The sequence below is a fragment of the Dendrobates tinctorius genome, unplaced genomic scaffold, assembly GCF_039654945.1.
Source record: "Dendrobates tinctorius isolate UK_male_01 unplaced genomic scaffold, ASM3965494v1 ptg000250l, whole genome shotgun sequence".
NCBI lineage: Eukaryota > Metazoa > Chordata > Amphibia > Anura > Dendrobatidae > Dendrobates > Dendrobates tinctorius.
Window position 1 is genome coordinate 11926436 of NW_027361917.1, and position 22768 is coordinate 11949203.

At 45.0% G+C, this 22768-nt stretch overlaps 1 protein-coding gene across 2 annotated transcripts in view; it reads right to left on the reverse strand.

Moving 5' to 3' along the window:
- NINL (ninein like) overlaps positions 1 to 22513 on the reverse strand; it is a 232276-nt gene extending 209763 nt beyond the window's left edge. The window contains exon 1 of one of the 2 annotated variants that reach the window (XM_073557474.1): positions 22219 to 22513. The gene's annotated coding sequence lies outside the window, so the exon portion shown is untranslated. The remainder of the gene's footprint in view (positions 1 to 22218) is intronic. The other variant, XM_073557475.1, reaches the window with a different exon arrangement.
- Between the last annotated feature and the right edge of the window lie 255 nt (positions 22514 to 22768).

A 22768-nucleotide genomic window follows, 5' to 3' on the forward strand; every position in this document is an offset into this window, starting at 1 on the left:
GCCAGTTTATTACTAAGATAGTTCCAGCAGCCATTTCCACTGTCTGTTAAACATTCAGCTTTAGCACATGAATACAGATAAAGTCTCTCACTGAAAATACTTCTCACTGACCCCGGTCAGTGTAACACAGACACCTGTCCGTTACCTGCTGGTGTCGGCCATACAGATTCCCAGGTACCTCTTATCCACAGAGGCACCCTATAGCCACTTCTCACACTGTCTTCCACTGACTCCGGTCAGTATAACACACGGTTGTCAAGACCGTTACATGTTGGATCGTCACACAGGTTCTCGGAATCTTCTTATCCTCAGAGGCATCCGATAGATATCAGTTCACACACAGTCTCTTTCTGACCCCAGTCAGTATCACATGGCTTTCAAGACCGTTACCTGTTGGCCACGCAGGTTCCCGGATCCCTCTTACCGCAGAGGCATCCCGTACACATTTCTCTCTGACCCTGGTCAGTATCACACGGTTTTCAAGACAGTCCACTCCTTTTGGCTCGGACTCGCCGGCACAGCTTCCCCAGGCTATGCGATGTCCAAGCCGGGAACATGGTAGCTCTGTCCACACTGACAGACTCCTAGCACTCTCTCACACCTGTGCAACACACCTTCCTTAGCCTGTAACCACTCCCAGTTACCAATCACATGGCTAGTCACATATTCATGACCTCATCACATGTCTTGCAAATTCACAACCACACACATATCTTCAGCCAAAATGGGGTACAGTGAGCCCCCTCACCAGTGTGTGGTACATGGGTAGCCTGACCCTCACAACCCTCAAAGCTACCCGTAGCCCAGACCCAAATGTGAACAACTACTTAAGAAAACACTCCGGGCTACATCACAGGTAGCTGCCATCCAAGTGACACATACCTTTCATTAAACCACGCGACCACACACACACACAAACACACAATGCCAGCAGTCTTTTTCCAAAAACAGCATTATCAGCGGTTTTGCTGTAATTCTTCCCCACTGATGTATTTTTTTCTATTTAAACTATAACAAGCGAGAGGCTTGATGAAGGAGCGGGATACTTCTATTAAACTCTCCATAGTTATAAGTATTAACAGACTGAAAATGTGGACAGTAATGTTTTTACGTTGGGGTGCGTTATGTTCACTCTTTTCAGCGGTTTTGCTGCGGGTCCCAGGCACAATGCACCTGAAAAAGAGGTTTTGTGCACATACCATTTAGTTGCTGAAGACTGGCTTAGGCCTGTTTCACACATCCGTTTTTTGGCATCAGTCAAAATCCGCCAATTTCGGAAGAAAACGGATCCGCCAAAAAAGGGGTGGATCCGTTTTTTCCCCCATAGACTTACACGAGTGGCGGATCTTGACTGACGGTCGTCCGTCACACCCGTTTTTTGACGGATCCGCCAACATTTTTCTGTCTCCAGGGCGGATGGGACGGACACTGCAACTTTTATTTTACTTGACTGACCGCTATTTATCTCTCTCCCCCCCTTTTTTCCGGGCACGGGTTCCTTTAAAATTCAGCCGTCGCCGGATCCGTCTGAACAACGGTCCGCTGCCACGCATTGCTCTCAGTCCGCCGACGGATCCGTTTTCCGCCATTTTGGCAGATAGCAACTGATATGAAAGACGGATGTGTGAAACAGGCCTTAAATATTTTTTTTTTTTTTTTAAACCGTACACAAGTGTTTATGTTGCTTTTTCCAAGTCTCACAGAGAAGTCTATGGGAAAAGCTAAAAATCTTTTTATGTAGTTAAGAAAACAGAATAAAGTGCTGTAAAAAAAATAAATAAAAGCTTAGCACAAGCAATCAACAAACAGCTTGTTCACTTACTTTAGAGACATTCTCTGGGCAATTCGAGTCCTTGCGTGTTTTACACAATGAAAGCCAGGTGGATCTTCTCACAAAGTATGGGAGGAGATGGATAGAGATAATCGCTCCCCTCGGGGCTTGAATAAAGGTGTGAAATATAGGCATTCTGGGCAATAATAACCCGTAAAAGCTACAGATCAACCTGAATGCCAGCGGACGAAATAAGCAGCCTCTCATAGGTCCAGCAAAGTGGATGGGATTTCTAAACATTTCATGCCCTCTCGGCCTTTCTCCTTCTTCTAGCACTGCATAAACAGATGAGCGGTGACCGTCCCAAGGGGGGGATTGCTGCATGCCAGAGTTTGAATTGCACTCAGCTACGTAAATGAATGAGCGCGGCGTAAACATTGGACTGCGTTCGGATGATATCAGAGTGCAGTCCGATTTCCACGGACGGACACAATGAAGATTTTTTTTCTCCAATTACTCCTCACCTGAGAAAATTGGATCACACTGGGTGTCTTTGCATAATCGGCCGATTCTCTCAGATGGCTGTCTGCACCAGCCCTTATGAGTTGCCATCTAATAACTTTTGGTAAGGCCAATTGGATGTTGACTCATTAGGTGCCAAATACTTTGACTACTAACATCTCTGCAAAGGAGAGGAGAGATGGAAAAAAACAAAAAAAAAGTTTATTGTGCTCTGAAGCCACCATCACATCACGTGTCCAGTTCAATACGGAAAATTTGATGACAGGTGGTCTTTAGTCTGTGATTATTGCTCACAAGGACAAATATCACTAAAGAATCAGTTACAACACAGAAACACGAGAATACAAAGAAAAAAAAAAAAAAACACAGGCTTTCACAACAAAAGAAAGACACTTTAACGACTAAGCATGTGTCACTATAAATTAGGAAAGGTGCCTAGAAACTCGGCTTTCACAAAGGCCATTGTATAATCTCTTTAGTCCAGGTTGGTTGCCATGGAATTTCAAGTCAAAAAGATGGTGAGTGGAGGTCGGCAGCATTGTCTTTCCAGGCTGTTAATACATAAGCCCTTCGCTGTCACAGTCTGAGCTCCTGGGCTGCGGAGGAAGGACACAATTGTACACGGCTTTCTATTGTATTCAGAGTTTCTGGTTTCAACCTGATATGCAAGACCAACTTCTCTACGACTCAGATACACTGCATCTAAGCTAATAATGTCACACTGCGGCAAGGCCATGGGAATGGAGGTGGAGGAAGCGGCAACGGAATACTCATAGGACTACGGCCCCACAGGCAGCATTTGGTCAGTATTTTACCTCAGCATTTGTAAGCCAAAACCAGGAGTGAGTGATAAATCCAGAAGCGGCGACATGTTTCTATTAGGGTATGTTTCCACGTGGCGTATTTGCTGCAGCATTCAGATGTTACAGCATAGTGGAAGGTATTTTATGAAATCCCATATCCACACAAAGATGCAGGTGGCATCCCTGCGTGTACGCACATGCGGTGCCTCTTTATAGACCACAGCATGTCTATTTATCTTGCGGAGACACACAGTCTCCATAAGATAAATAGCACTGCTCTATGTATAGGATGTGGTGATTCCGCATGTGTTCAATGAACACATACGGAATTACCACGTGTACAAAAGGGGGCAGTGCTCTGGGCGGGGCAGGAATCCGCTGCGTTCAAAGCGCTGCCAATCTGGAACATGGAGACATACCCTTAGGGTCTCGTCACACCAAACGATGCACCAGCGATCCCGACAACGATACGACCTGGTCAGGATCGCTGGTGCATCGCTACATGATCGCTGGTCAGCTGTCAAACAGGCAGCTCTCACCAGTGATCAGGACCAGCGAGGACGCTGGTATCCAAGATAAATATCGGGTAACTAAGAGCGCATGTCGCTTAGTTACCTGCTGTGTACCTTGGATACCAGCTCCCAGGGCGAGCGCGCTGGTATCCAAGGTACACAGCGGGTAACTAAGCCCCGCGCGCGCTTAGTTACCTGATATTTACCTTGGATACCAGCTCCCAGCGTCTGCTTACAGCGCTGGGAGCTCACTGATCGTTGCTCTCTTGCTGCCACACGAGCGTGCTGGCCAGCAGGAGACCAATGATCAAAAAAATGGCCCAGGACACTCCTGCACGATCAGCGATACCCGGCGGGGGGGCCGGTCACTGATGCGTGCCACACACAGCAAGATCGCTGGTGAGATCGCTGATGCGTCACAAAATCAGCGATCTCGCTATGTGTGACGGGCCCCTTACATTTTTCCTCTCATTGTTCCTCTCCTGGTTTTGGTTTACAAATTCTGAGGTAAAATAGTGACCAAATACTCATAGTGGGGCCGTAGCCTAAGCCAACTCCTACACACATCGGTAGATACAACTCATGGAATATAGCACCCCAAATTCCATCAACAAATGACAAAAACAACGAGAAGTGAAATATTGTCATTTTTTGTTCCAATTACAATTGAATTTGCTCTTGGTAATGACATTCAGTAACAGCAGAAAAGACAACTGCCCCATTTATTTACCAGCCATATGTCAGTAACAGTCTAAAATTATGCATAATGAGGATTTATTAAAGCCGATTACTGTCAGGAGATGGATCCATAGAAACACTGGTTTACAACCACGGTGACGCCATACATTAGGGAATAGTTTTATATACATCTAGTACTAGAGGAGAAACATGGCAGTCAGTAATAGCAAGGTCTTAGGTTTTTAGCTATGGGAAAGAAACAAGTGATCTCAATGCAGGATTTTCAATAAGGTTTTGTCCATATTGAGCGCAGTGTCTGGGATCTGCCCCAGGAACTCGCTGTCATATATTATATGCCAAACATATCTATAGAGCTCCATTCACTAAAAAAAAAAAAAAAATCCAAAACGGGTGATCTTTTGTTACAAAGACCGTAGTGAACAGCTATCAGCAGAATACAGCTGCCATTTTCAATAGCCAAAATGTTTGAACAGAAGGCCTCCTCCTGCCCACAATGGACAAGTACTGCCTGTCGTAAATGGCCCCTGTATTCAGATCACAGTATGGGGAAAGCACACAGGGACCAGCTCCAGCAATCTGACAATATTTACATCTAGGATATAACATTACCTTATGGTATCGGTGCAACCAACAATCCTGGAGTAGCTGCCGTGCGGGTTTAGTGCCGTGACAGTAATAATAATAAATTTTATTTCTATAGCGCCGACATATTCCACAGCACTTTACATTTCAGAGGGGGCTTGTACAGACAATAGACATTACAGCATAACAATAATCACATAGATCATAACAGATACCAAGAGGAGTGAGGGCCAAGCTCGCAAGCTTACAATCTATGAGGAAAGAGGTAGACACGAAAGGTGGATGATAACAATTGCCCTGATTGTATGGACCAGCCATAATGTTAAGTGTGTAACAGTACAGACACCGAGGACTAATAGATGCATAAAGCATGTTGAAACATGATGCGGGGAACCTGGTTATGGTAAAACTTTTAACTGTGCCACACAGGGATAGAGTAGGTTAATGCGTTGAGGCGATAGGCCAGTCTGAATAAATGCGTTTTCAGGGCACGCTTAAAATTGTGGGGATTGGGGACTAATCGTATTGACCTGGGAAGTGCATTCCAAAGAATTGGCGCAGCACGTGTATAGTCTTGGAGACGGGAGTGGGAGGTTCTGATTATTGAGGATGCTAACCTCAGGTCATCAGCAGGACGGAGGGAACGGGTAGGGTGGTATACTGAAACAAGGGAGGAGATGTAAGGTGGTGCTGAGCAATGAAGAGCTTTGTGGGTGAGGGTAATAAGTTTGTACTGGATTCTGGAGTGGATGGGTAGCCAGTGTAATGACTGGCACAAGGTAGAGGCATATATACATGTGCCCGGCACTGTACTGGGGTAGATGGTGGGACCATAAGGCTGTGTGCACACGCTGCGGATTAGGTGCGGATTCATCCGCACGGATTTTGTAAAATCCGCAGGTGAAACCGCAGGTCAAAATACCTGCGGTTTTACCTGCGGATTGCTCTGCGGTTTTTCATCTCCTCAATGGAGGAGATGGCAAACCGCAGGAGAATCTGCAGAAAGAATTGACATGTCAATTCTTTCTGCGGATTGAAAACCGCAGATAATCCGTGCGGAAAATTCCGCACCGTCTGCACTGCGGTTTTTGATTCCCATAGGGAATCATGGTACTGTACACCGCAGCAAAAACTGCTGCGGGTCCGCAGCGGCCAAATCCGCTGCGGAACCGCAGCAAAATCCGCAGCGTGTGCACACAGCCTAAGGCCCCTCAGTCCTGTATACTGCTGCACACCTCTATATACATGTGCCAGTAAATCCACACCTGACATTTTCCTGGTAATTTGTTGTGGATTTTCTAAGTTTGTGGCATTCATCAGTCATTGCATTGCAAATGGCAGCTCGATTTATGCTGCAGTTGTTTTCAGCACTGTATGGCTAAGATTTCGTTAAATCTCATCAACCAGACTGGTACTGGTAAGTTTACGAGTCGGTTATTTGTACAGGATCTTTCCACAATGTACTAGGAGCAGCACGGTGGTTCAGTGGTTAGCACAGTTACTTCACAACGCTGGGGTCCTGGGCTAAAATCCCAAGGACAATATCTGTAAGGAGTTTCTCCCTTTGTTTGAGTGGGTTTCCTCCCACACTTCAAAAAACACATACCGATAGGGAATTAAGATTGTGAGCCCGAGTGGGGACAGGGATGACAAAGTCTGTAGAGCACTGTGGATTATATATATATTGCAAAATCAGCGAGCAATAGGGCTCATGCAGACTTCCTTAATTCCTGTACGAGATGTATTAGGGCTTATAACAGACAGGACACTTCGTCATTACACTATATATAGCTGTTCATGTGCCCACTTTTTTTGCGGACTAGGTGGCCTGCAAGGGTATTAAAAAAAACAAACAAAAAAAAAAAAAAAAAAACAACAACCACCACACTAACCATGCGTTAGTTTTTGATACTAGTTACAGATCGACCACATTCAATAAAATGTATGGGTCTGTGAAAAAAATGCTAGATAGCATCAGAATTAGGGATGAACGGACCCATGGAAGTTCAGGTTCTGGTACCTGACCTTTATTCCAAAGTTTGGTTCGGGTACCTGAACTGTACGTGAACCCCATTGAAAACAATTGTGACATGAACTTTGATGGAAAAAAATCTCTCTCTACAATGGACTTCCCCCAGAACTCCGAATATTGCAACGGACTTCAGAATCCATGTTTGGCTTTTAACACCGGAGACTAACTGTCCGTATGAACTTTTAAGTTCAGGTTCGCTCATCTTTTATCAGAATGCTTGTTCTGACCACTTTTTCATGTCTGCTCAAAATAACAGCATGAGAAAACTCAGGGGTTTTTTTTGTAGTATACAAGAAAAATTGATGAATCACAGGATGTTTTAACTATCAGTTAATACAGACCTGCTGGCCAAACTGGGTCTGTGAAAATCACAAATGGTATCAGGGTGCAATCCATGTTGTCACACAGAATTCCAGAGGATGGAGGATATTCGGGGGAAGTCTAGGAAACGTTGGGTAATTGGGAGCCAATTAAGGGAGCTACAGAAAGGAGAAGCAAAAGTAGTAGAGGGGAGAGGTGGATGAGTCTGGCAGCAGAGTTAAGGATGGCCAGAGGAGATGCGAGAGTTAGCAGGGAGGCCACAGAGGAGGATATTGCAGTAGTCGAGGTGGGAGGTGATGAGGGCATGCTCTAACATTCTAGTAGATTGAAGGTTAAGGAAAGGACAGATTCTGAAATATTTTAGAGTTGGAGACGGCAGTAGGGGACAAGCGCTTGTGTTGCGAGTTCATTTTCCCCTTCGTCACTGAGGTCTGGTGAACTCCCTATTCTGGTAAAGGAAGATAATGAGCCTGATTATCAGGCACCTGAGCCTAATGATGATGACTGGCTGAGTGGAGTCACGGACTGGATATAAGGCTGCCGACGCCCTTAAGCCCTGCGGGTGATTTCTCTATGGACTTCTAGGAGACCAGTCTGATTCCTGCTCCTCTAAAGCTAAGTTTTCTGCTTTGCCTTTTAGCATTTGTGTTTTGTTTTTGTTTGCCTTGCTTTTCTGGATTCTGCCATTCCCTGCTGGGGTGAGCTGAATCTCCTTTTGCCTGTTGCTCTGTCTTCAGAGTACTGACATAGTTTTTTTGAAGCCTAGCGTCTTCAGGGCCTTTTTCACTGTCAGTCTGTTGGCTCTTATTTTCATAGGGTTTTTCACGGATTGCAGACAGCAGCCTTTCTGTCCTTTCCTATCTAGTTAGCTTGGGCCCCGTCTTTGCTCAGTCTATCTTTCTGTCTGTGTTAGTGTTCTTTCTTCTTGCTTCACCGTCATTATATGTTGGGGGCTGCCTTTTGCTTTGGGGTCTGCTCTGGGGCAGTTAGACTTCCCTTTCTGTCTTTAGGCTATATAGTCCTCCGGCTGTGATCAAGGGGTCTAGGGCATCGTAGGAACCCCCCACGGCTACTGCTATTTGTGTTGATAGGTTCAGGGGTCTGCAATCCGATAGCTGCCAACTTCTCTGGTTTTCTGGACTTAGCTAGCATTTCTGTTTTTGCCTCCTACGGTGACTCATTCATAACACGCTTGGATATGCAGTTTGAAGAATGGGGCAAGGCCAAGGGCTACTCCGAGGTAGTGGACTTCTGGGTCTTAAACGGGTAAAATTGTAAGGTGCTTGTAAAGGGGGGTGGGGAGGAACTTTACAATTTACCCCTTATTATAAATCATCTCTGTTATCAATAACATATGGATTTTTAATTGTATAGTTTACCACTTGCTATCTGGTTAACAGCCTACACTGTAGTTGACTGATCTCCTAGGCAAGAAGAAGTGTAGCGCTTGTAAGCGCTGCTCGGAAGCTAGCAGGATATCTGGATCTGAAAGAGTCGGTCCTCTTGCGATATTCCAATGCTGCAAAAGCAAATTTGCCTCGTCTTACAGGATCTCAGTTTGGGCTAGTGGCAGAGCTTTGAAACTGGCCCAAACTGTCAATTGTCAGTAGCATACTGCCCCCGGCAAGAAGCCAGGTAAGTGTAGAACACTGCATTCCTAAAAGGCCCTCATACATTAGATTAATGTTGGCAAAACCGTTGATATCAACAGGTTCGATCAACAATCTAAAGTGTTTGGGGGCCTCCCAACTAGCTCTCAATAGATAATGTCAAGGGACAGAAGGATGCCTTTTGTTCTTCCAAAGATGAGCTGATGCCAGTGAAGTCTGGCAGTGGCACCCTCAAGGAGAATACAGAAATGCTTGGCAGAGATCCTTCAGCTGACAGTCATCTAATGTGTATGGGGGAGGGAACTAAACAACAAATTCAGCAAAACAGCCAATTTCTGTCAAAATTGACAAACAAATCTCACCTCAAAAATATATTTTTATATATAGCAATAGATGGAATTAAAACATAACTTTTAATATATAAATTAAAAGAACCAACCAATATGTGTCACCAAAAAGTGGTTAAAAAGGATGCCAATTCAGTGGGTAATCCCTAAAGGGAAAAAGGAACCACCTAAATGCATCATACAGGATTACAAAATGTTGCGAGTATTCCATATCAGGCAACAATTTACAGTATCTAGAGCAGGGTTCCCCAACCGCCGGTCCGCGGCCCAGCACCGGGCCGCTGCAGTGCCCTTGCCGGTCCGCGGACACAAGGGGAGCCAGGGGCGGTCAGTGGCGTAGCGGGGGCTGGGGCGGCGCACAGCAATTCTTAGCGGCGGCCAGGGAGCGATCCAAGCAGCTCCGCTGCCTGCAAGAGGGAATAGCAGGAGCGGAGCTGCAAGGACCCGTCCACTGCGTCCAGCTTCCTGCCGCCGCCCGCGCTTCCTGTCTCTGACTGACACAGAGAGGAGCGCGGCCGCTGCTGCGACAGGTGAGAGGAGAGAGGTGGTGTGTGTGTGTGTGTGTGTGTGTGTGTGTGTGTGTGTGTGTGTGTATGTGTAATGTGTGTGTATGTATAATGTGTGTGTGTATGTATGTGTGTGTACATGTGTGTGTGTGTGTTGGTCTGTGTTTGTGTAGCCTGGCCCTGGAGGAGATGGGGACATGAGAAGTCCATGAGGGGAGTGATGGAGAGACGGCAGTAATGGGGTGAAGGCAATGATGGGGAGAGGGGAGTGATGGGGTGAAGGCAATGATGGGGAGAGGGGAGTGATGGGGTGAAGGCAATGATGGAGAGATGGCAGTGATGGGGTGAAGGCAATGATGGAGAGATGGCAGTGATGGGGTGAAGGCAATGATGGGGAGATGGCAGTGATGGGGTGAAGGCAATGATGGGGAGAAGGGAGTGATGGGGAGAAGGCAATGATGGGGAGAAGGGAGTGATGGGGAGAAGGCAATGATGGGGAGAAGGGAGTGATGGGGTGAAGGCAATGATGGGGAGACAGCAGTGATGGGGTGAAGGCAATGATGGGGAGAAGGGAGTGATGGGGTGAAGGCAATGATGGAGAGATGGCAGTGATGGGGTGAAGGCAATGATGGGGAGACAGCAGTGATGGGGTGAAGGGAGTGATGGAGCACTTATTCAAAACCTATGGTGAGTTGAGTCACATTATAAATGTTATTTAATTATAAGTATGCACTGCTACACTACAACCGCGTCCATAGCCCCGCCCCCTTATGACCAAAGCCCCGCCCCTGCCACACCTCCATCCCCGCCCTGCCGGGCCACGGAAGAATGGTCTTGCTTGAAACCGGTCCCTGGTGCAAAAAAGGTTGGGGACCACTGATCTAGAGGATACAGCATAAATTAACAATTAGCACACAATGCCATAGCCAATTGCATATTATATATATATATATATATATATATATATATATATATATATATAAATAACTAGACCAAACAACTTTATGGTCACAATAATACCAATAGATGAGATGTAAAAAAAGGAACAATCTCACCGGTTTGTGCAGACGGCCAGGAGTCTCCAGGGATACTCTGTATACACACAGGAAGATCGCGATGGGGGACGATACCCTGTCAAATCCCTAATAAAACTAGCAATCATCTGATCCCCAAACTCCCGCCCTGACAAGGGCAGTCCACAGCTCACCCTATATTGCACATGCCCTGCACTTTCCCTTACAGGGGTGTCCCAACGCGATTCATCCAAGTAACTCTTCAGGGGACTAACTTGTTAAAAAGTGCCATAGTGCTAAAGCTCAAGAGACATAAATCCTCCTACTCTCAATGCTGTCTGCTGTCGAGTAGGAGGATTTATGTCTCTTGAGCTTAAGCACTATGGCACTTTTGTGCCATGTGCTCAGTGCGCATTGTTTACTCTGGTCTGCCTTTGTAAACAGATGTTTAACCCCTTAGCGACAGAGCCAGTTTGCAGCTTAATGACCAATGGCCAATTTTTACAATTCTGACCACTGTCCCTTTATGAGGTTATAACTCTGGAACGCTTTAATGGATCCTGCTGATTCTAAGATTGGTTTTTCGTGACATATTGTACCTCATGTTAGTGGTAAAATTTCTTCGATAAGTCTGGTGTTTATTTATGAAAAAAACAGAAATATGGCGAAAATTTAGAAAATTTTGCAATTTTAAAACTTTAAATTTTTATGCCCTTAAATCAGAGAGATGTGTCACACAAATTTCTTAATAAATAACATTTCCCACATGTGTACTTTACATCTTTTTTTTGTTAGGAAGTTATAAGGGTTAAAAGTTGACCAGCGATTTCTCATTTTTACAACAAAATTTACAAAACCATTTTTTTAGGGACCACATCATATTTAAAGTGATTTTGAGGGGTCTATATGGCAGAAAATACCCAAAAGTGGCACCATTCTAAACACTAGACCTCTCAAGGTGCTCAAAACCACATTCAAGAAGTTTATTAACCCTTTAAGTGCTTCACAGGAACTAAAGCAATGTGGAAGGAAAAAATTAACATTTAACTTTTTTTTTTTGCAAAAAATTTACTTCAGAACCAATTTTTTTTATTTTCACAAGTGTTAAAAGAGAAAATCAACCACAAAATTTGTTGTACAATTTCTCCTGAATACGCCGATACCCCATATGTGGGGGTAAACCACTTTTTCAGCACACGGCAGAGCTCGCAAGGGATGGAGCGCCGTTTGACTTTTTCAACACAGAATTGGCATCGGATGCCATGTTGCGTTCGGAGAGCCCTTAATGTGCCTAAACAGTGGAAAACTCCAACAAGTGACCCCATTTTGTAAACTAGACCCATTAAGGAACTTATCTAGATATGTGGTGATCACTTTGTGCGATCACATCAGAGGAGAGAGAAATTAAATGTAAAATCGCGGCTTTTTTTTTTTTGCGGTCGCCGTTATAGGGTTAATAACGGCGATCACAAAAGCGGGGTCGGTAAAAACCGACCGATTCATGTTCTCTGGGGTCTCGGCTACCCCTGGCAGCCGAGACTCCAGAGAAAATCCGACATTGGAGGACGCTATTCACTTAAATCACAGCGCCGTGAATTAACGGCGCTGTGGTTTTAGTACCTTTAACTACCGTCGTTAAAAGGCGTATCGGCGGTCGTTAAGGGGTTAAACAACCGCAGAACGGTAAAAGTTTACCGATTTTGTGACGCAGTTACATGTGATACTCACCTCCGACCAGCTCCCCCGCTGGTTATCACTGATCGCGCGAGATCGGCCTGGTCCATTTCTCGTCGTCGGCTTCCTGCTGGCGCCTACGAGCGAGCCATGGACGCGGGCAGAAAAAGTCATCATCGCTGCGTCTGACGGTAAGTATCGACCGCTGCTGCATCGCTGTGAGATCTGCCTGTTTGACAGCTCCCTAGCAACCATATAGCGATGCACCAGCGATCCTGACCGGGTCATATCGTGGTCGGGATCGCTGGTGCATCACTAAATGTAACGGGGCCTATAGACTGCCACTCATCTCGGCAGTGCGACTCCTGTTTACACAGGACGCTGTTCCACAGAGAATGATTATTTTTATGCAGCATAAAATAATTTTTACAGAGAAACAAGCATTTTTAGTTCAGAGATTGGATTTTTTTTTTTTTTTTTTTTTTATAATCCTGACAGACCATGTTAAACTTAGATTGCATACATGCGACTTTCTTTCGCTTCATGTGACTTATGAAGGTAATAGCTTGTTCCAGAAATTTGTTGGGGCTTCATATCAACAGGGGTGAATACAAATGCACATGACAATTTTTAGTTATTTGATCCCATAAAAGTAATTTATGCCTATATTTTTCTAATTTCACCAGCTTAGATGATTTAAGGGCCCTTTACATTTAGCGATGCACCAGCGATCCAGACAACGATACGACCTGGTAGGGATCGCTGGTGCATCGCTAAATGGTCGCTAGTAAGCTGCCAGACAGGCAGATCTCACAGCGATGTAGCAGTGATACAGCGGTCGTTACTTACCTTTCAGACGCGGCGATCCTGACGTCATCCCATCTGCGTCCATGCGTCGCTCGTCGGCGCAAGCAGGAAGCGCCCGACGAGAAAGGGAGCTGCGCGATCAGCAACAGACAGCGGGGGAGCCGGTCGGAGGTAAGTATCACACATAGCAATATCGCTAGCGATATCGCTGCTGCGTCACCAAATCGGTGATGCTTTAGCGATATTGCTAGTGATATCGCTATGTGTAAAACCCCCTTTAGTGCTGATGCATCACACAAATTAGATTACAAAAATAATTAAACTCAGGTTGTAATATAACAAAATAAATAAAAAGCCAAGAAGAGGGTGGCGGGTTTATCATACAGCCAGTCTCAATACATGCTGCCCAATCCATGGGTAGCATGTATCAGCTGTCAGGTCCCCTTTAGGATTCCTCATTCACAATAGGTGTGCACTGTGCCTACATAAGGCATAAAAAGCACATGGATATACAGTAAGAAGTCAAAGCAGACTGTGGGCTCCATATTATGGATTCGTACCCTGGTCTGTAGCGTACTTGAGTTCTTAAACCAAAGCCAGTTTGTATCAGACACTGGCTCCATCATTCCCGCCAGACTTTTTACTCTGAAACGCTACAGCTACATTTACTGCGAAACCGTTATTTTCAGAAAATACAGTTAGGTCCATATATATTTGGACAGAGACAACATTTTTCTAATTTTGGTTCTAGACATTAACACAATGAATTTTAAACAAAACAATTCAGATGCCGTTGAAGTTCAGACTTTCAGCTTTCATTTGAGGGTATCCACATTAAAATTGGATGAAGGGTTTAGGAGTTTCAGCTCCTTAACATGTGCCACCCTGTTTTTAAAGGGACCAAAAGTAATTGGACAATTGACTCCAAGGCTATTTCATGGAGACAGGTGTGGGCAATCCCTTTGTTATGTCACTCAATTAAGCAGATAAAAGGCCTGGAGTTGATTTGAGGTGTGGTGCTTGCATTTGGAAGGTTTTGCTGTGAAGGAAACATGCGGTCAAAGGAGCTCTCCATGCAGGTGAAACAAGCCATCCTTAAGCTGCAAAAACAGAAAAAACCCATCCGAGAAATTGCTACAACATTAGGAGTGGCAAAATCTACAGTTTGGTACATCCCGAGAAAGAAAGAAAGCACTGGTGAACTCATCAATGCAAAAAGACCTGGGCGCCCACGGAAGGCAACAGTGGTGGATGATCGCAGAATAGTCTCCATGGTGAAGAGAAACCCCTTCACAACAGCCAACCAAGTGAACAACACTCTCCAGGAGGTAGGCATATCAATATCCAAATCTACCATAAAGAGAAGACTGCATGAAAGTAAACACAGAGGGTTCACTGCACGGTGCAAGCCACTCATAAGCATCAAGAATAAAAAGGCTAGACTGGACTTTGCTGAAAAACATCTAACAAAGCCAGCACAGTCCTGGAAGAACATTCTTTGGACAGATGAAACCAAGATCAACCTCTACCAGAATGATGGAAAGAGAAAAGTATGGCGAAGGCGTGGTACAGCTCATGATCCAAAACATACCATATCTGAAAAACACGGCGGAGGCAGTGTGATGGCTTGGGCATGCATGGCTGCCAGTGGCACTGGGTCACTAGTGTTTATTGATGATGTGACACAGGACAGAAGCAGCCGAATGAATTCTGAGGTATTCAGAGCCATACTGTGTGCTCAGATCCAGCCAAATGCAGCCAGACTGATTGGTCGTCATTTCATACTACAGATGGACAATGACCCAAAACATAAAGCCAAAGCAACCCAGTAGTTTATTACAGCAAAGAAGTGGAATATTCTTGAATGGCCAAGTCAGTCACCTGATCACAACCGAATTGAGCATGCATTTCACTTGTTAAAGACTAAACTTCAGACAGAAAGGCCCCCAAACAAACAGCAACTGAAAACCACCGCAGTGAAGGCCTAGCAGAGCATCAAAAGGGAGGAAACACAGCGTCTGGCGATGTCCATGAGTTCAAGACTTCAGGCAGTCATTGCCAACAAAGGGTTTTCAACCAAGTACTAGAAATGAACATTTTATTTACAATTATTTAATCTGTCCCATTACTTTCTGTCACTTTAAAAACAGGGTGGCACATGTTAAGGAGCTGAAACTCCTAAACCCTTTATCCAATTTTAATGTGGATACCCTCAAATGAAAGCTGAAAGTCTGAACTTCAACGGCATCTGAATTGTTTTGTTTAAAATTCATTGTGGTAATGTCTAGAACCTAAATTAGAAAAATGTTGTCTCTGTCCAAATATATATGGACCTAACTGTATGCCGCAATAAAAACATCTGTGCAACTTGTTGCTGTGCAAACCTTTTTAGGGCTCCGATTTTGCTGTAAAATAAAATAGCCAGAGACAATTTGTACGTCGCTTGCATCAGAAAGTACAACTCATCTGGAAATACTTGCAACTCTGTACTGCAGGATGTCGCAGGTAACATAGTTTTGAAGTAACATAGTTTTGAAGGCTGAAGGAAGACCTTATGTCCATCTAGTTCAGCCTATTTTTAGTGCAGCTGTTCTGCATTGTTGATCCTGGGGAAGGCAAAAAAACCCACAGAGTAGAAGCCAATTTTCTCCATAGGGAAAAAAATTCCTTCCCCTAAGCTGGGTTACAACACGGCACCATAGGAAATCATTCAATTTGATCTTGCAATGCGACACTATGATTTCAAGCCAAAAAAGTCAGCCGGGGGACCATGTAGCTCACGTCACTTGTTCAAGAGGCCGGTCCCTAGCAACTTCTCCCCGCACATCTAGACGGATATGGCTCTCCCTATAAGCATACATTTAGATAGACCTGTCATTGTAGAGGAGCGGCGCAAGCAGACTGACAGGGACCTGCCTCTTGGCCAAATCACCCGAGCCTCATGGTCCCAGGTGACATTTAGGGAAAATCTAGACAATATGCCATAAATGTCTAATATATTCGGGTTGTGCACCTACTCGGCTGTATCCTAAGCGCACATAGAAATGTGTTACACCCGATCCCCGTCCTGGCGCTGCGCCCAGATCTGCCACTGTTAGGCTAGGTGCACACACTGCGGATTGGTCTGCGGATTTTTATCTGCAGAACCACAGGTAAAACCGCAGGTAAAATACCTGCGGTTTTACCTGTGGTTTGCCACCTGGACAATGGAATAGGTGGCAAACCGCAGCAGAATCCGCAGAAATAATTGACATGTCAATTGTTTCTGCGGATTCAAAACCGCAGCTTTTCCGCAGTTAAAAATACGCAGCGTGTGCACAGCAGAATGTTAATCCCATAGGATAACATGTTACTGTACACTGTCTGCAGAACTGCTGCAGTTCGGCTGCAGCCAAAACCGCAGCAAAAACCGCAGCGTGTGCACATAGCCTTACACCTGGCCCCCGTCCTGTTGCTGCATCCAGGCCTGCCGCTGCTCTCCGTTCTGGGCACTTACCTCGAGCCTCTCATGCTGCTACTCAGAGTTCTATCCTCCCTCCTGCCTCCTCCTCCTGGCGTCCTGTGAGGAGATCTGTAGCTTCGGCTATTAGGGCACGCACGCCTGCTCTCTTGCCTTCTTAAAGGGGCGGCGTGCATTATTAAAAAAATGCAATCAACCAATGGCAGCGCACTGGCTGCCATTTCTGGCCTCTCATCCATAGGGAGAGCGCCGCAGCAACAAGTATCTATCATTGCTACATCCGGTTCTCATGCTAACCTGTCTGCGCTGCATCTGCAGTCTCTGTGCATTGTCTAATGCTCTCTGTTTCCACAGCATATCAGTATCCTGTGTTACCTGGTTATATCAGCAACCATCTGGACCTAAGCCATCCCGTTCCGCCTACAGCCATCCGAGTCCAAGGACTGCGTGAAGGTCACTGGAACCGACTCCTTACCAACTAACCGGATCCAGGACCCAGCGCATTACGGACTCTGCTGTAACTTTTGTTATCCCTTTTGGTCCCGCTGGGACAGCTGCCACGTCTTCGGGGTCTAACTGGAGGTAGCACCTGTGTCCTCCGGGTATTCCATTCTGGCCCTGCCTGAGGGGCTTTACTACAGGTACCCGGGGCTCACTAGTCACGCCCCCTTCGGAGCCCACCGGACCGTGGTCCCGAGTTTCCACTTCAAAAATAAAAACGAATGTGAACGTAACCATCTCTGCCTCCGCTTCCAATCGTTACAAAATGAATGGAGAGAGTCCACGTATGCACGGCCACATGTGGTCGGGCAGCAGGAAGAGCAAGATGATCCAGAGAGCAATGTCCTGGAGACAGATGGGTCCGCATCCCTTAGACATCTTCAGCATCTCTTGTGGCTATGCCATGTCTCTTGTGAGACAACTCTTTTAAAAGCCAACAATCTGATACTCGAGTCTAAAAGACCAATTCCCGACACACATCCTCCCTGTTATTTGGCTTAGCCGCTTTCATTTTTTAATAAGCAGCTGGTGAATGTAATATGGAGTCATCACAGGTGACCAGATGGGATTGGATTACAAGGGATATTCACTCCAGACTGTCTGGTTTTTAAATCCCCTCTTTCCTTTTGCCAAAATTGCACTGATACGAAGAATATACAGCAGAATAGCTCATTACGTTTAGTACCTAACGTATGAAACCATTTACATTTTTGGCACCCATTTCAAGTGAAAGCATCTTATCCTAAAGCAGCCACAATGACTTATAGCACTGCAACAATCTCCAAAATATATGACTTATGATTTTATTTAAAAAAAAACAAAACAAAAAAAAAAACAAAAAAACCACGCTACATGGATTTCCAGTTTAATATAAGAAATCTACCTCACAGCCACATTAAAGTGAAATTTGTCTGGTTACAAGTAACAATTTCTCAAGCAGTCAGAGCCGGCACAGCCCCTTTGTGTCAGGGGGCCGAGTGGACAGAACCCCAATAATGAGGTATTGATACTATAACAAAATAAGATGTCATCAGCACAATTCTCAGAGTAATGCCGGGATCACACATGTGAGGAACACGGCAGAGTCTCGCATGCTAATACCCGGCACTGCCGCCGACACTCAGGAGCGGAGCGTGCGGCTCCATGTATTGCTATGTGGCCGCACGCTCCAATCTGAGTGCCGGGTATTAACATGCGAGACTCGGCCGTGTTTCTCGCATGTGTGATCCGGCCTTAGGGCTCGCTCATACTGGCGTATATATCCCCCTTGGGAGAGAGAATCAGGCCGATTATGCTAATGACCCTCGGCTCAAACTGTCAAAGTCTGATCCAAGAGTCATCTTACTGTGATCCAATTCTCTTCCATGAGAGAATGGCAGAACAGGTGCGAAGATGGAAAAATTTTTCCATTGTCACTGTGCGAGTACATCATACTGCACTCGGATGTCATCTGAGTGCAGTCTAATGTTTCACTCGCACCCATAGACTTGAATGGGTGCATGTGATCCGATTGTCAGATGCAAAGAGGCATGGATTCCATCAGAAAAGAAGGGGCTCTCATAACTCCTGTCCAGTGGAAAAAGTACAACTGTTTATCAATCATTTGGATGGCTCATAAATGCTGTTGGCTAAATATCCCTTTTAGAAGGACTCATCAATATTAAATTCTGTGTGGATTCAACACGGCACCCCCACCGATCAGCTGTTATCAAATCCTGTGGCGATCAAATGTAAACTGTGTAGTGGCCACTGCCGAGTACTGCAGATCAGCTCCCATTAAAGGGGGCAAAAACAGCTCATTGGGGATATTGTTCACCAAAGGTCAATTTACACTACACAATTTTAGTGAATGATTCAAACTAGAAACAGTCGATTTGTGATATTGTTGCTGTTTACACAGTCTGCTGATCACCCAACAAATTAACAAAACGCTCATTCATCAGTTTAAATGATCTTTTGGGCTCCACAAAGATCATCGTTTTCGGCAGCTCATCATCCCCTGTAAACAGGCAATCTATTACACATCTGAAGGACTGGCCATTGTAAACAGGCTATTAAATTACATCTGTCAGGCAAGCATGGTGCTGGTCGGCCATCGTTTAGGGTATGTGCACACGTTGCGGATTTGCAGCGTTTTTTTTCCGCAGCATGTCAATTCTTTGTGCGGGTTACGCAGCGTTTTTACACCTGCGAATTCTGCCAAGAGATACAGTTTTCGTGCAGAAAATACCGCACAGCAATCCGCAACGTGTGCACATACCCTTACATGTGAATGAGACCAAGGGCTTCATGCAGACGTTTGATTCTCACATAGGAGTGTCCCCTGTATTTTTCAAGGATATTACTCGTGGCTGTGATGGTTTATGGTGTCATACACATGTCCAATTTATAAATATATATTTTTCTACCACACTCAGATGACATCCAAATGCGGTCTGATTTTCAGACCATCAGCATAGTGAAACTTTTTTTTTTTTTTTTAAATTTCACTGCGATCAGAATGATCAGTCCATTTTTATAATTCATGGAAAAATCAGAATTGTGAATAAGCTCTTATCTAGATTATTATTATTATTATTATTATGCTTTGCTTATATAGCACCATGATATTCCACAGTGATTTTCACACATTACCATCACTGTCCCCATTGGGGCTCACCAGTATGTTTTAGGAGTGTGGGAGGAAACTGTGCAGTGACTTGCCAGCGCAGTAGAATAATGAAGCCAAGGCCCATAGAAGGGTGGATTAGGTAAGCATAATCACACTATTTTAGGTGAGGGATTCTGGGACCACCAATACACGTCACAAAGTACTGTGACACTGATGGGAGGGGAGGGGGGGGGGGGGGGGGTACGCAAATGAAGACCGGAGGCAGAGATTTCTTTCAAGCACCCCACGCCCCAGAGCCTGGAAGAAATCATTAGCATAAAGAAATAAAAGATGAATTCTCAACAACAAGATCATAGATATGGGCATACAGGTAGGACTAACAGCCATTCTGTCACCTGTATGCCCATATTAATAAGTTAAAAACGTCCCAGGGGTGACAGTTTCCCTTTAAAGCCATATTCAGGAGTTGGGTGCCCCTTCTGGTCTCCCCATTACATCAGCCTACACACACACACAATGGCATGCCACAGAGAAGAGCTGTGTGTAGATTTAGCCTTTCAGCTTGTTTCACCATCCTATTGTACGGTAGACAGACATTTTGGCATCTATCATGTAACTCATTCCCTTCCAAAGCGTAACCTCATATCCCCTGGCCTGCAGAAAAGGAAGTACTTTTTCTCAGTGGAAACAATGACACATGTCTGTAAAGAGTCTTCGTCTCAAGAAGAGAGCTTACTCCAATGTATCCAGATGTAATAATGCGAATATCTGTCGCTCGCCGTTAGAGGCCGTAGATATGATGAAATCGTTATGATCACACAACCTTTGTTTACAAATATCAGAACAATTCCAGCGATGTCACAGGCGGGGGCTTATACAGGAGCCGAAAAGGAAGATGGGTTCTTTGCGGTCGTTTAACGTTGTTCTTGCGGCAGCTTTCCCACTATACTGTTAAGTACAGAAAGCAGGCGGCTCAACAGCGGAAGCTTCCGCAGAACGAGCATGCCGCTTCTGTTAACAGCTTCAGGGTCTCTGAAGTGACCTAATGAGGAACACATGCACAGGAATGCTGGGACGTTGCTGTGCACTTTATGGGGCGATTTTGCGCCACTTTCTCCAGACAGATTTCACGTGCAATTGGCTAGAAAAATATGTCTTGTGCACGTACCCATAACAATAAGCTGATCACATGGCGCCTGATTCATGATTGCATTTCCACATTTTCTTTTGTCTGCATACCTTTCAGTTACAGAACTTTTTGATTTCTGACAAAATTAATTTGCGCCTTTATAAGTTGTTTCACATTTAAGTTAGTTTTCTGATTTTTATGTCAATGTTCCAGACGTTTTGGACTAGTTCATGAAACGCAACTAGAAGTTGAGTCTGCTCCAGTTCCTACCCGCTGGGGTGATTTTATGTACAACAGTTAGGGCACATTTTGCAGAATATGTGACTTTTCCCGCTGTAAAGTGCAAACTTCATGATTTGCGTGAGCTAAATTGATTAAAGTGATGTAAAAGATGTCTATGAAAACCACTTAAAAAAAATGCAAATCATGGACTTTAAAGTTCCCCTGCTGGGAACCCCAGTGATCAGCTATAATATGGGGAGAAATCAGGCAGTAAGGGCTTATTTTACCCACAGTGCCCCCGCAGGTGAAATAAAGCATTGCACGGTGTCTATTCAAATCAACGCAAGTGAGGAAACGTCTATAGGCTAGGGTCACACAACAGTTTTTCTCTCATCCGAGAAAATGGGGCCAATTAAACCATGATCAGTGTGATCCAATCTGCAGCAAAACAATGGTGTTGTACGGATCTGCAACCTCGAGAAAGCGCGCGTAGACACAAAACGACAAATGGTTGTTGCCCATTTTTGATGCACCGCGTCTCCTGAGGACATGCTATTTTGCCAAGGACTTGATTTGGCATAGTGTATGGAGCATGCTGTGGATTATTCTCTAGAAGGTATGAATCTGTAATTAATCAGACTTTTTACAAAGTTTTCTACTTTCTTGTAGATTTTAGATCTAAATTGTTGTTATTTCTGTCCTCGCATGAGGTTTGCCACAAACAGATATTCCAGTGAACGTCCCTTTGAGACCAAATATCAGCATGGGAGCAGGATGGCCCCTGGCCCCTCACCCCTCCAGATAGTCTGGCCAAACATTACACCAGCCCTGTAGCACACAAGTACAAGATTTAGTGTAGCATGTTATTGTTGTATAAATAATGAAAACTGTGACAACTTACTATATAAATGCTACATATGCACTTAAAAAAAGAGGTTGAAATGCCTAAAGTAAGTGACCCCCCACAGCTGATTAGTGAGCGTGCATGCAGGTGGCATCTAGCTATACTTCACATCCGGCTGTGGTGTCTCCATCCTGACCAGCATTGTGGAGCAGGGAAAGGAGAAGCTGTAAGGTCAAAGGAATGGGATCCTACCTGCTCCTTCTCATAGTCAGTGCTGGAGCTCAGGGCTCTGCCTGGAGGAGATCCTCATCCCAGGAGACATGGGCGCAGACTTAGCACACAGTTGCTATAGGACTTTATGTTAGGACTTGAAAGTCTCTTTTCCAGGGCTTGCTCCTCCTCCAGATGATTGCTGGAGAGAGGGGAAGGGGGAGTCAGCATGGAGGCTGAACACTCTCCTCCTCCTCATCTTCCTCCAGCATCACCATCACAGGAGACTTGATACAACAGTTATATGACACCTTCTCCTCCTCCTCCAGAGCTGCCATCCCTGCTGGATTATTGGAGGGTTTGTCCAGAAGCTCAGGCTGCACCCTGCTGCTAGGCTCTGGTATGCCACAGGCTCTCAGACCTCTGGATGATGCCCCCAGAGGACCTGCTTGATACTACTTGCTTCTTGCTTAAATATTAGTTTTTTTCTTAATAAAATGGCCATAAAGGCAAGAAGATAGCACAGCAATATGACATGCAGTAGGTACAGGGTATCTAAATAATATAAAATATTTGCCATTATCTATAACGT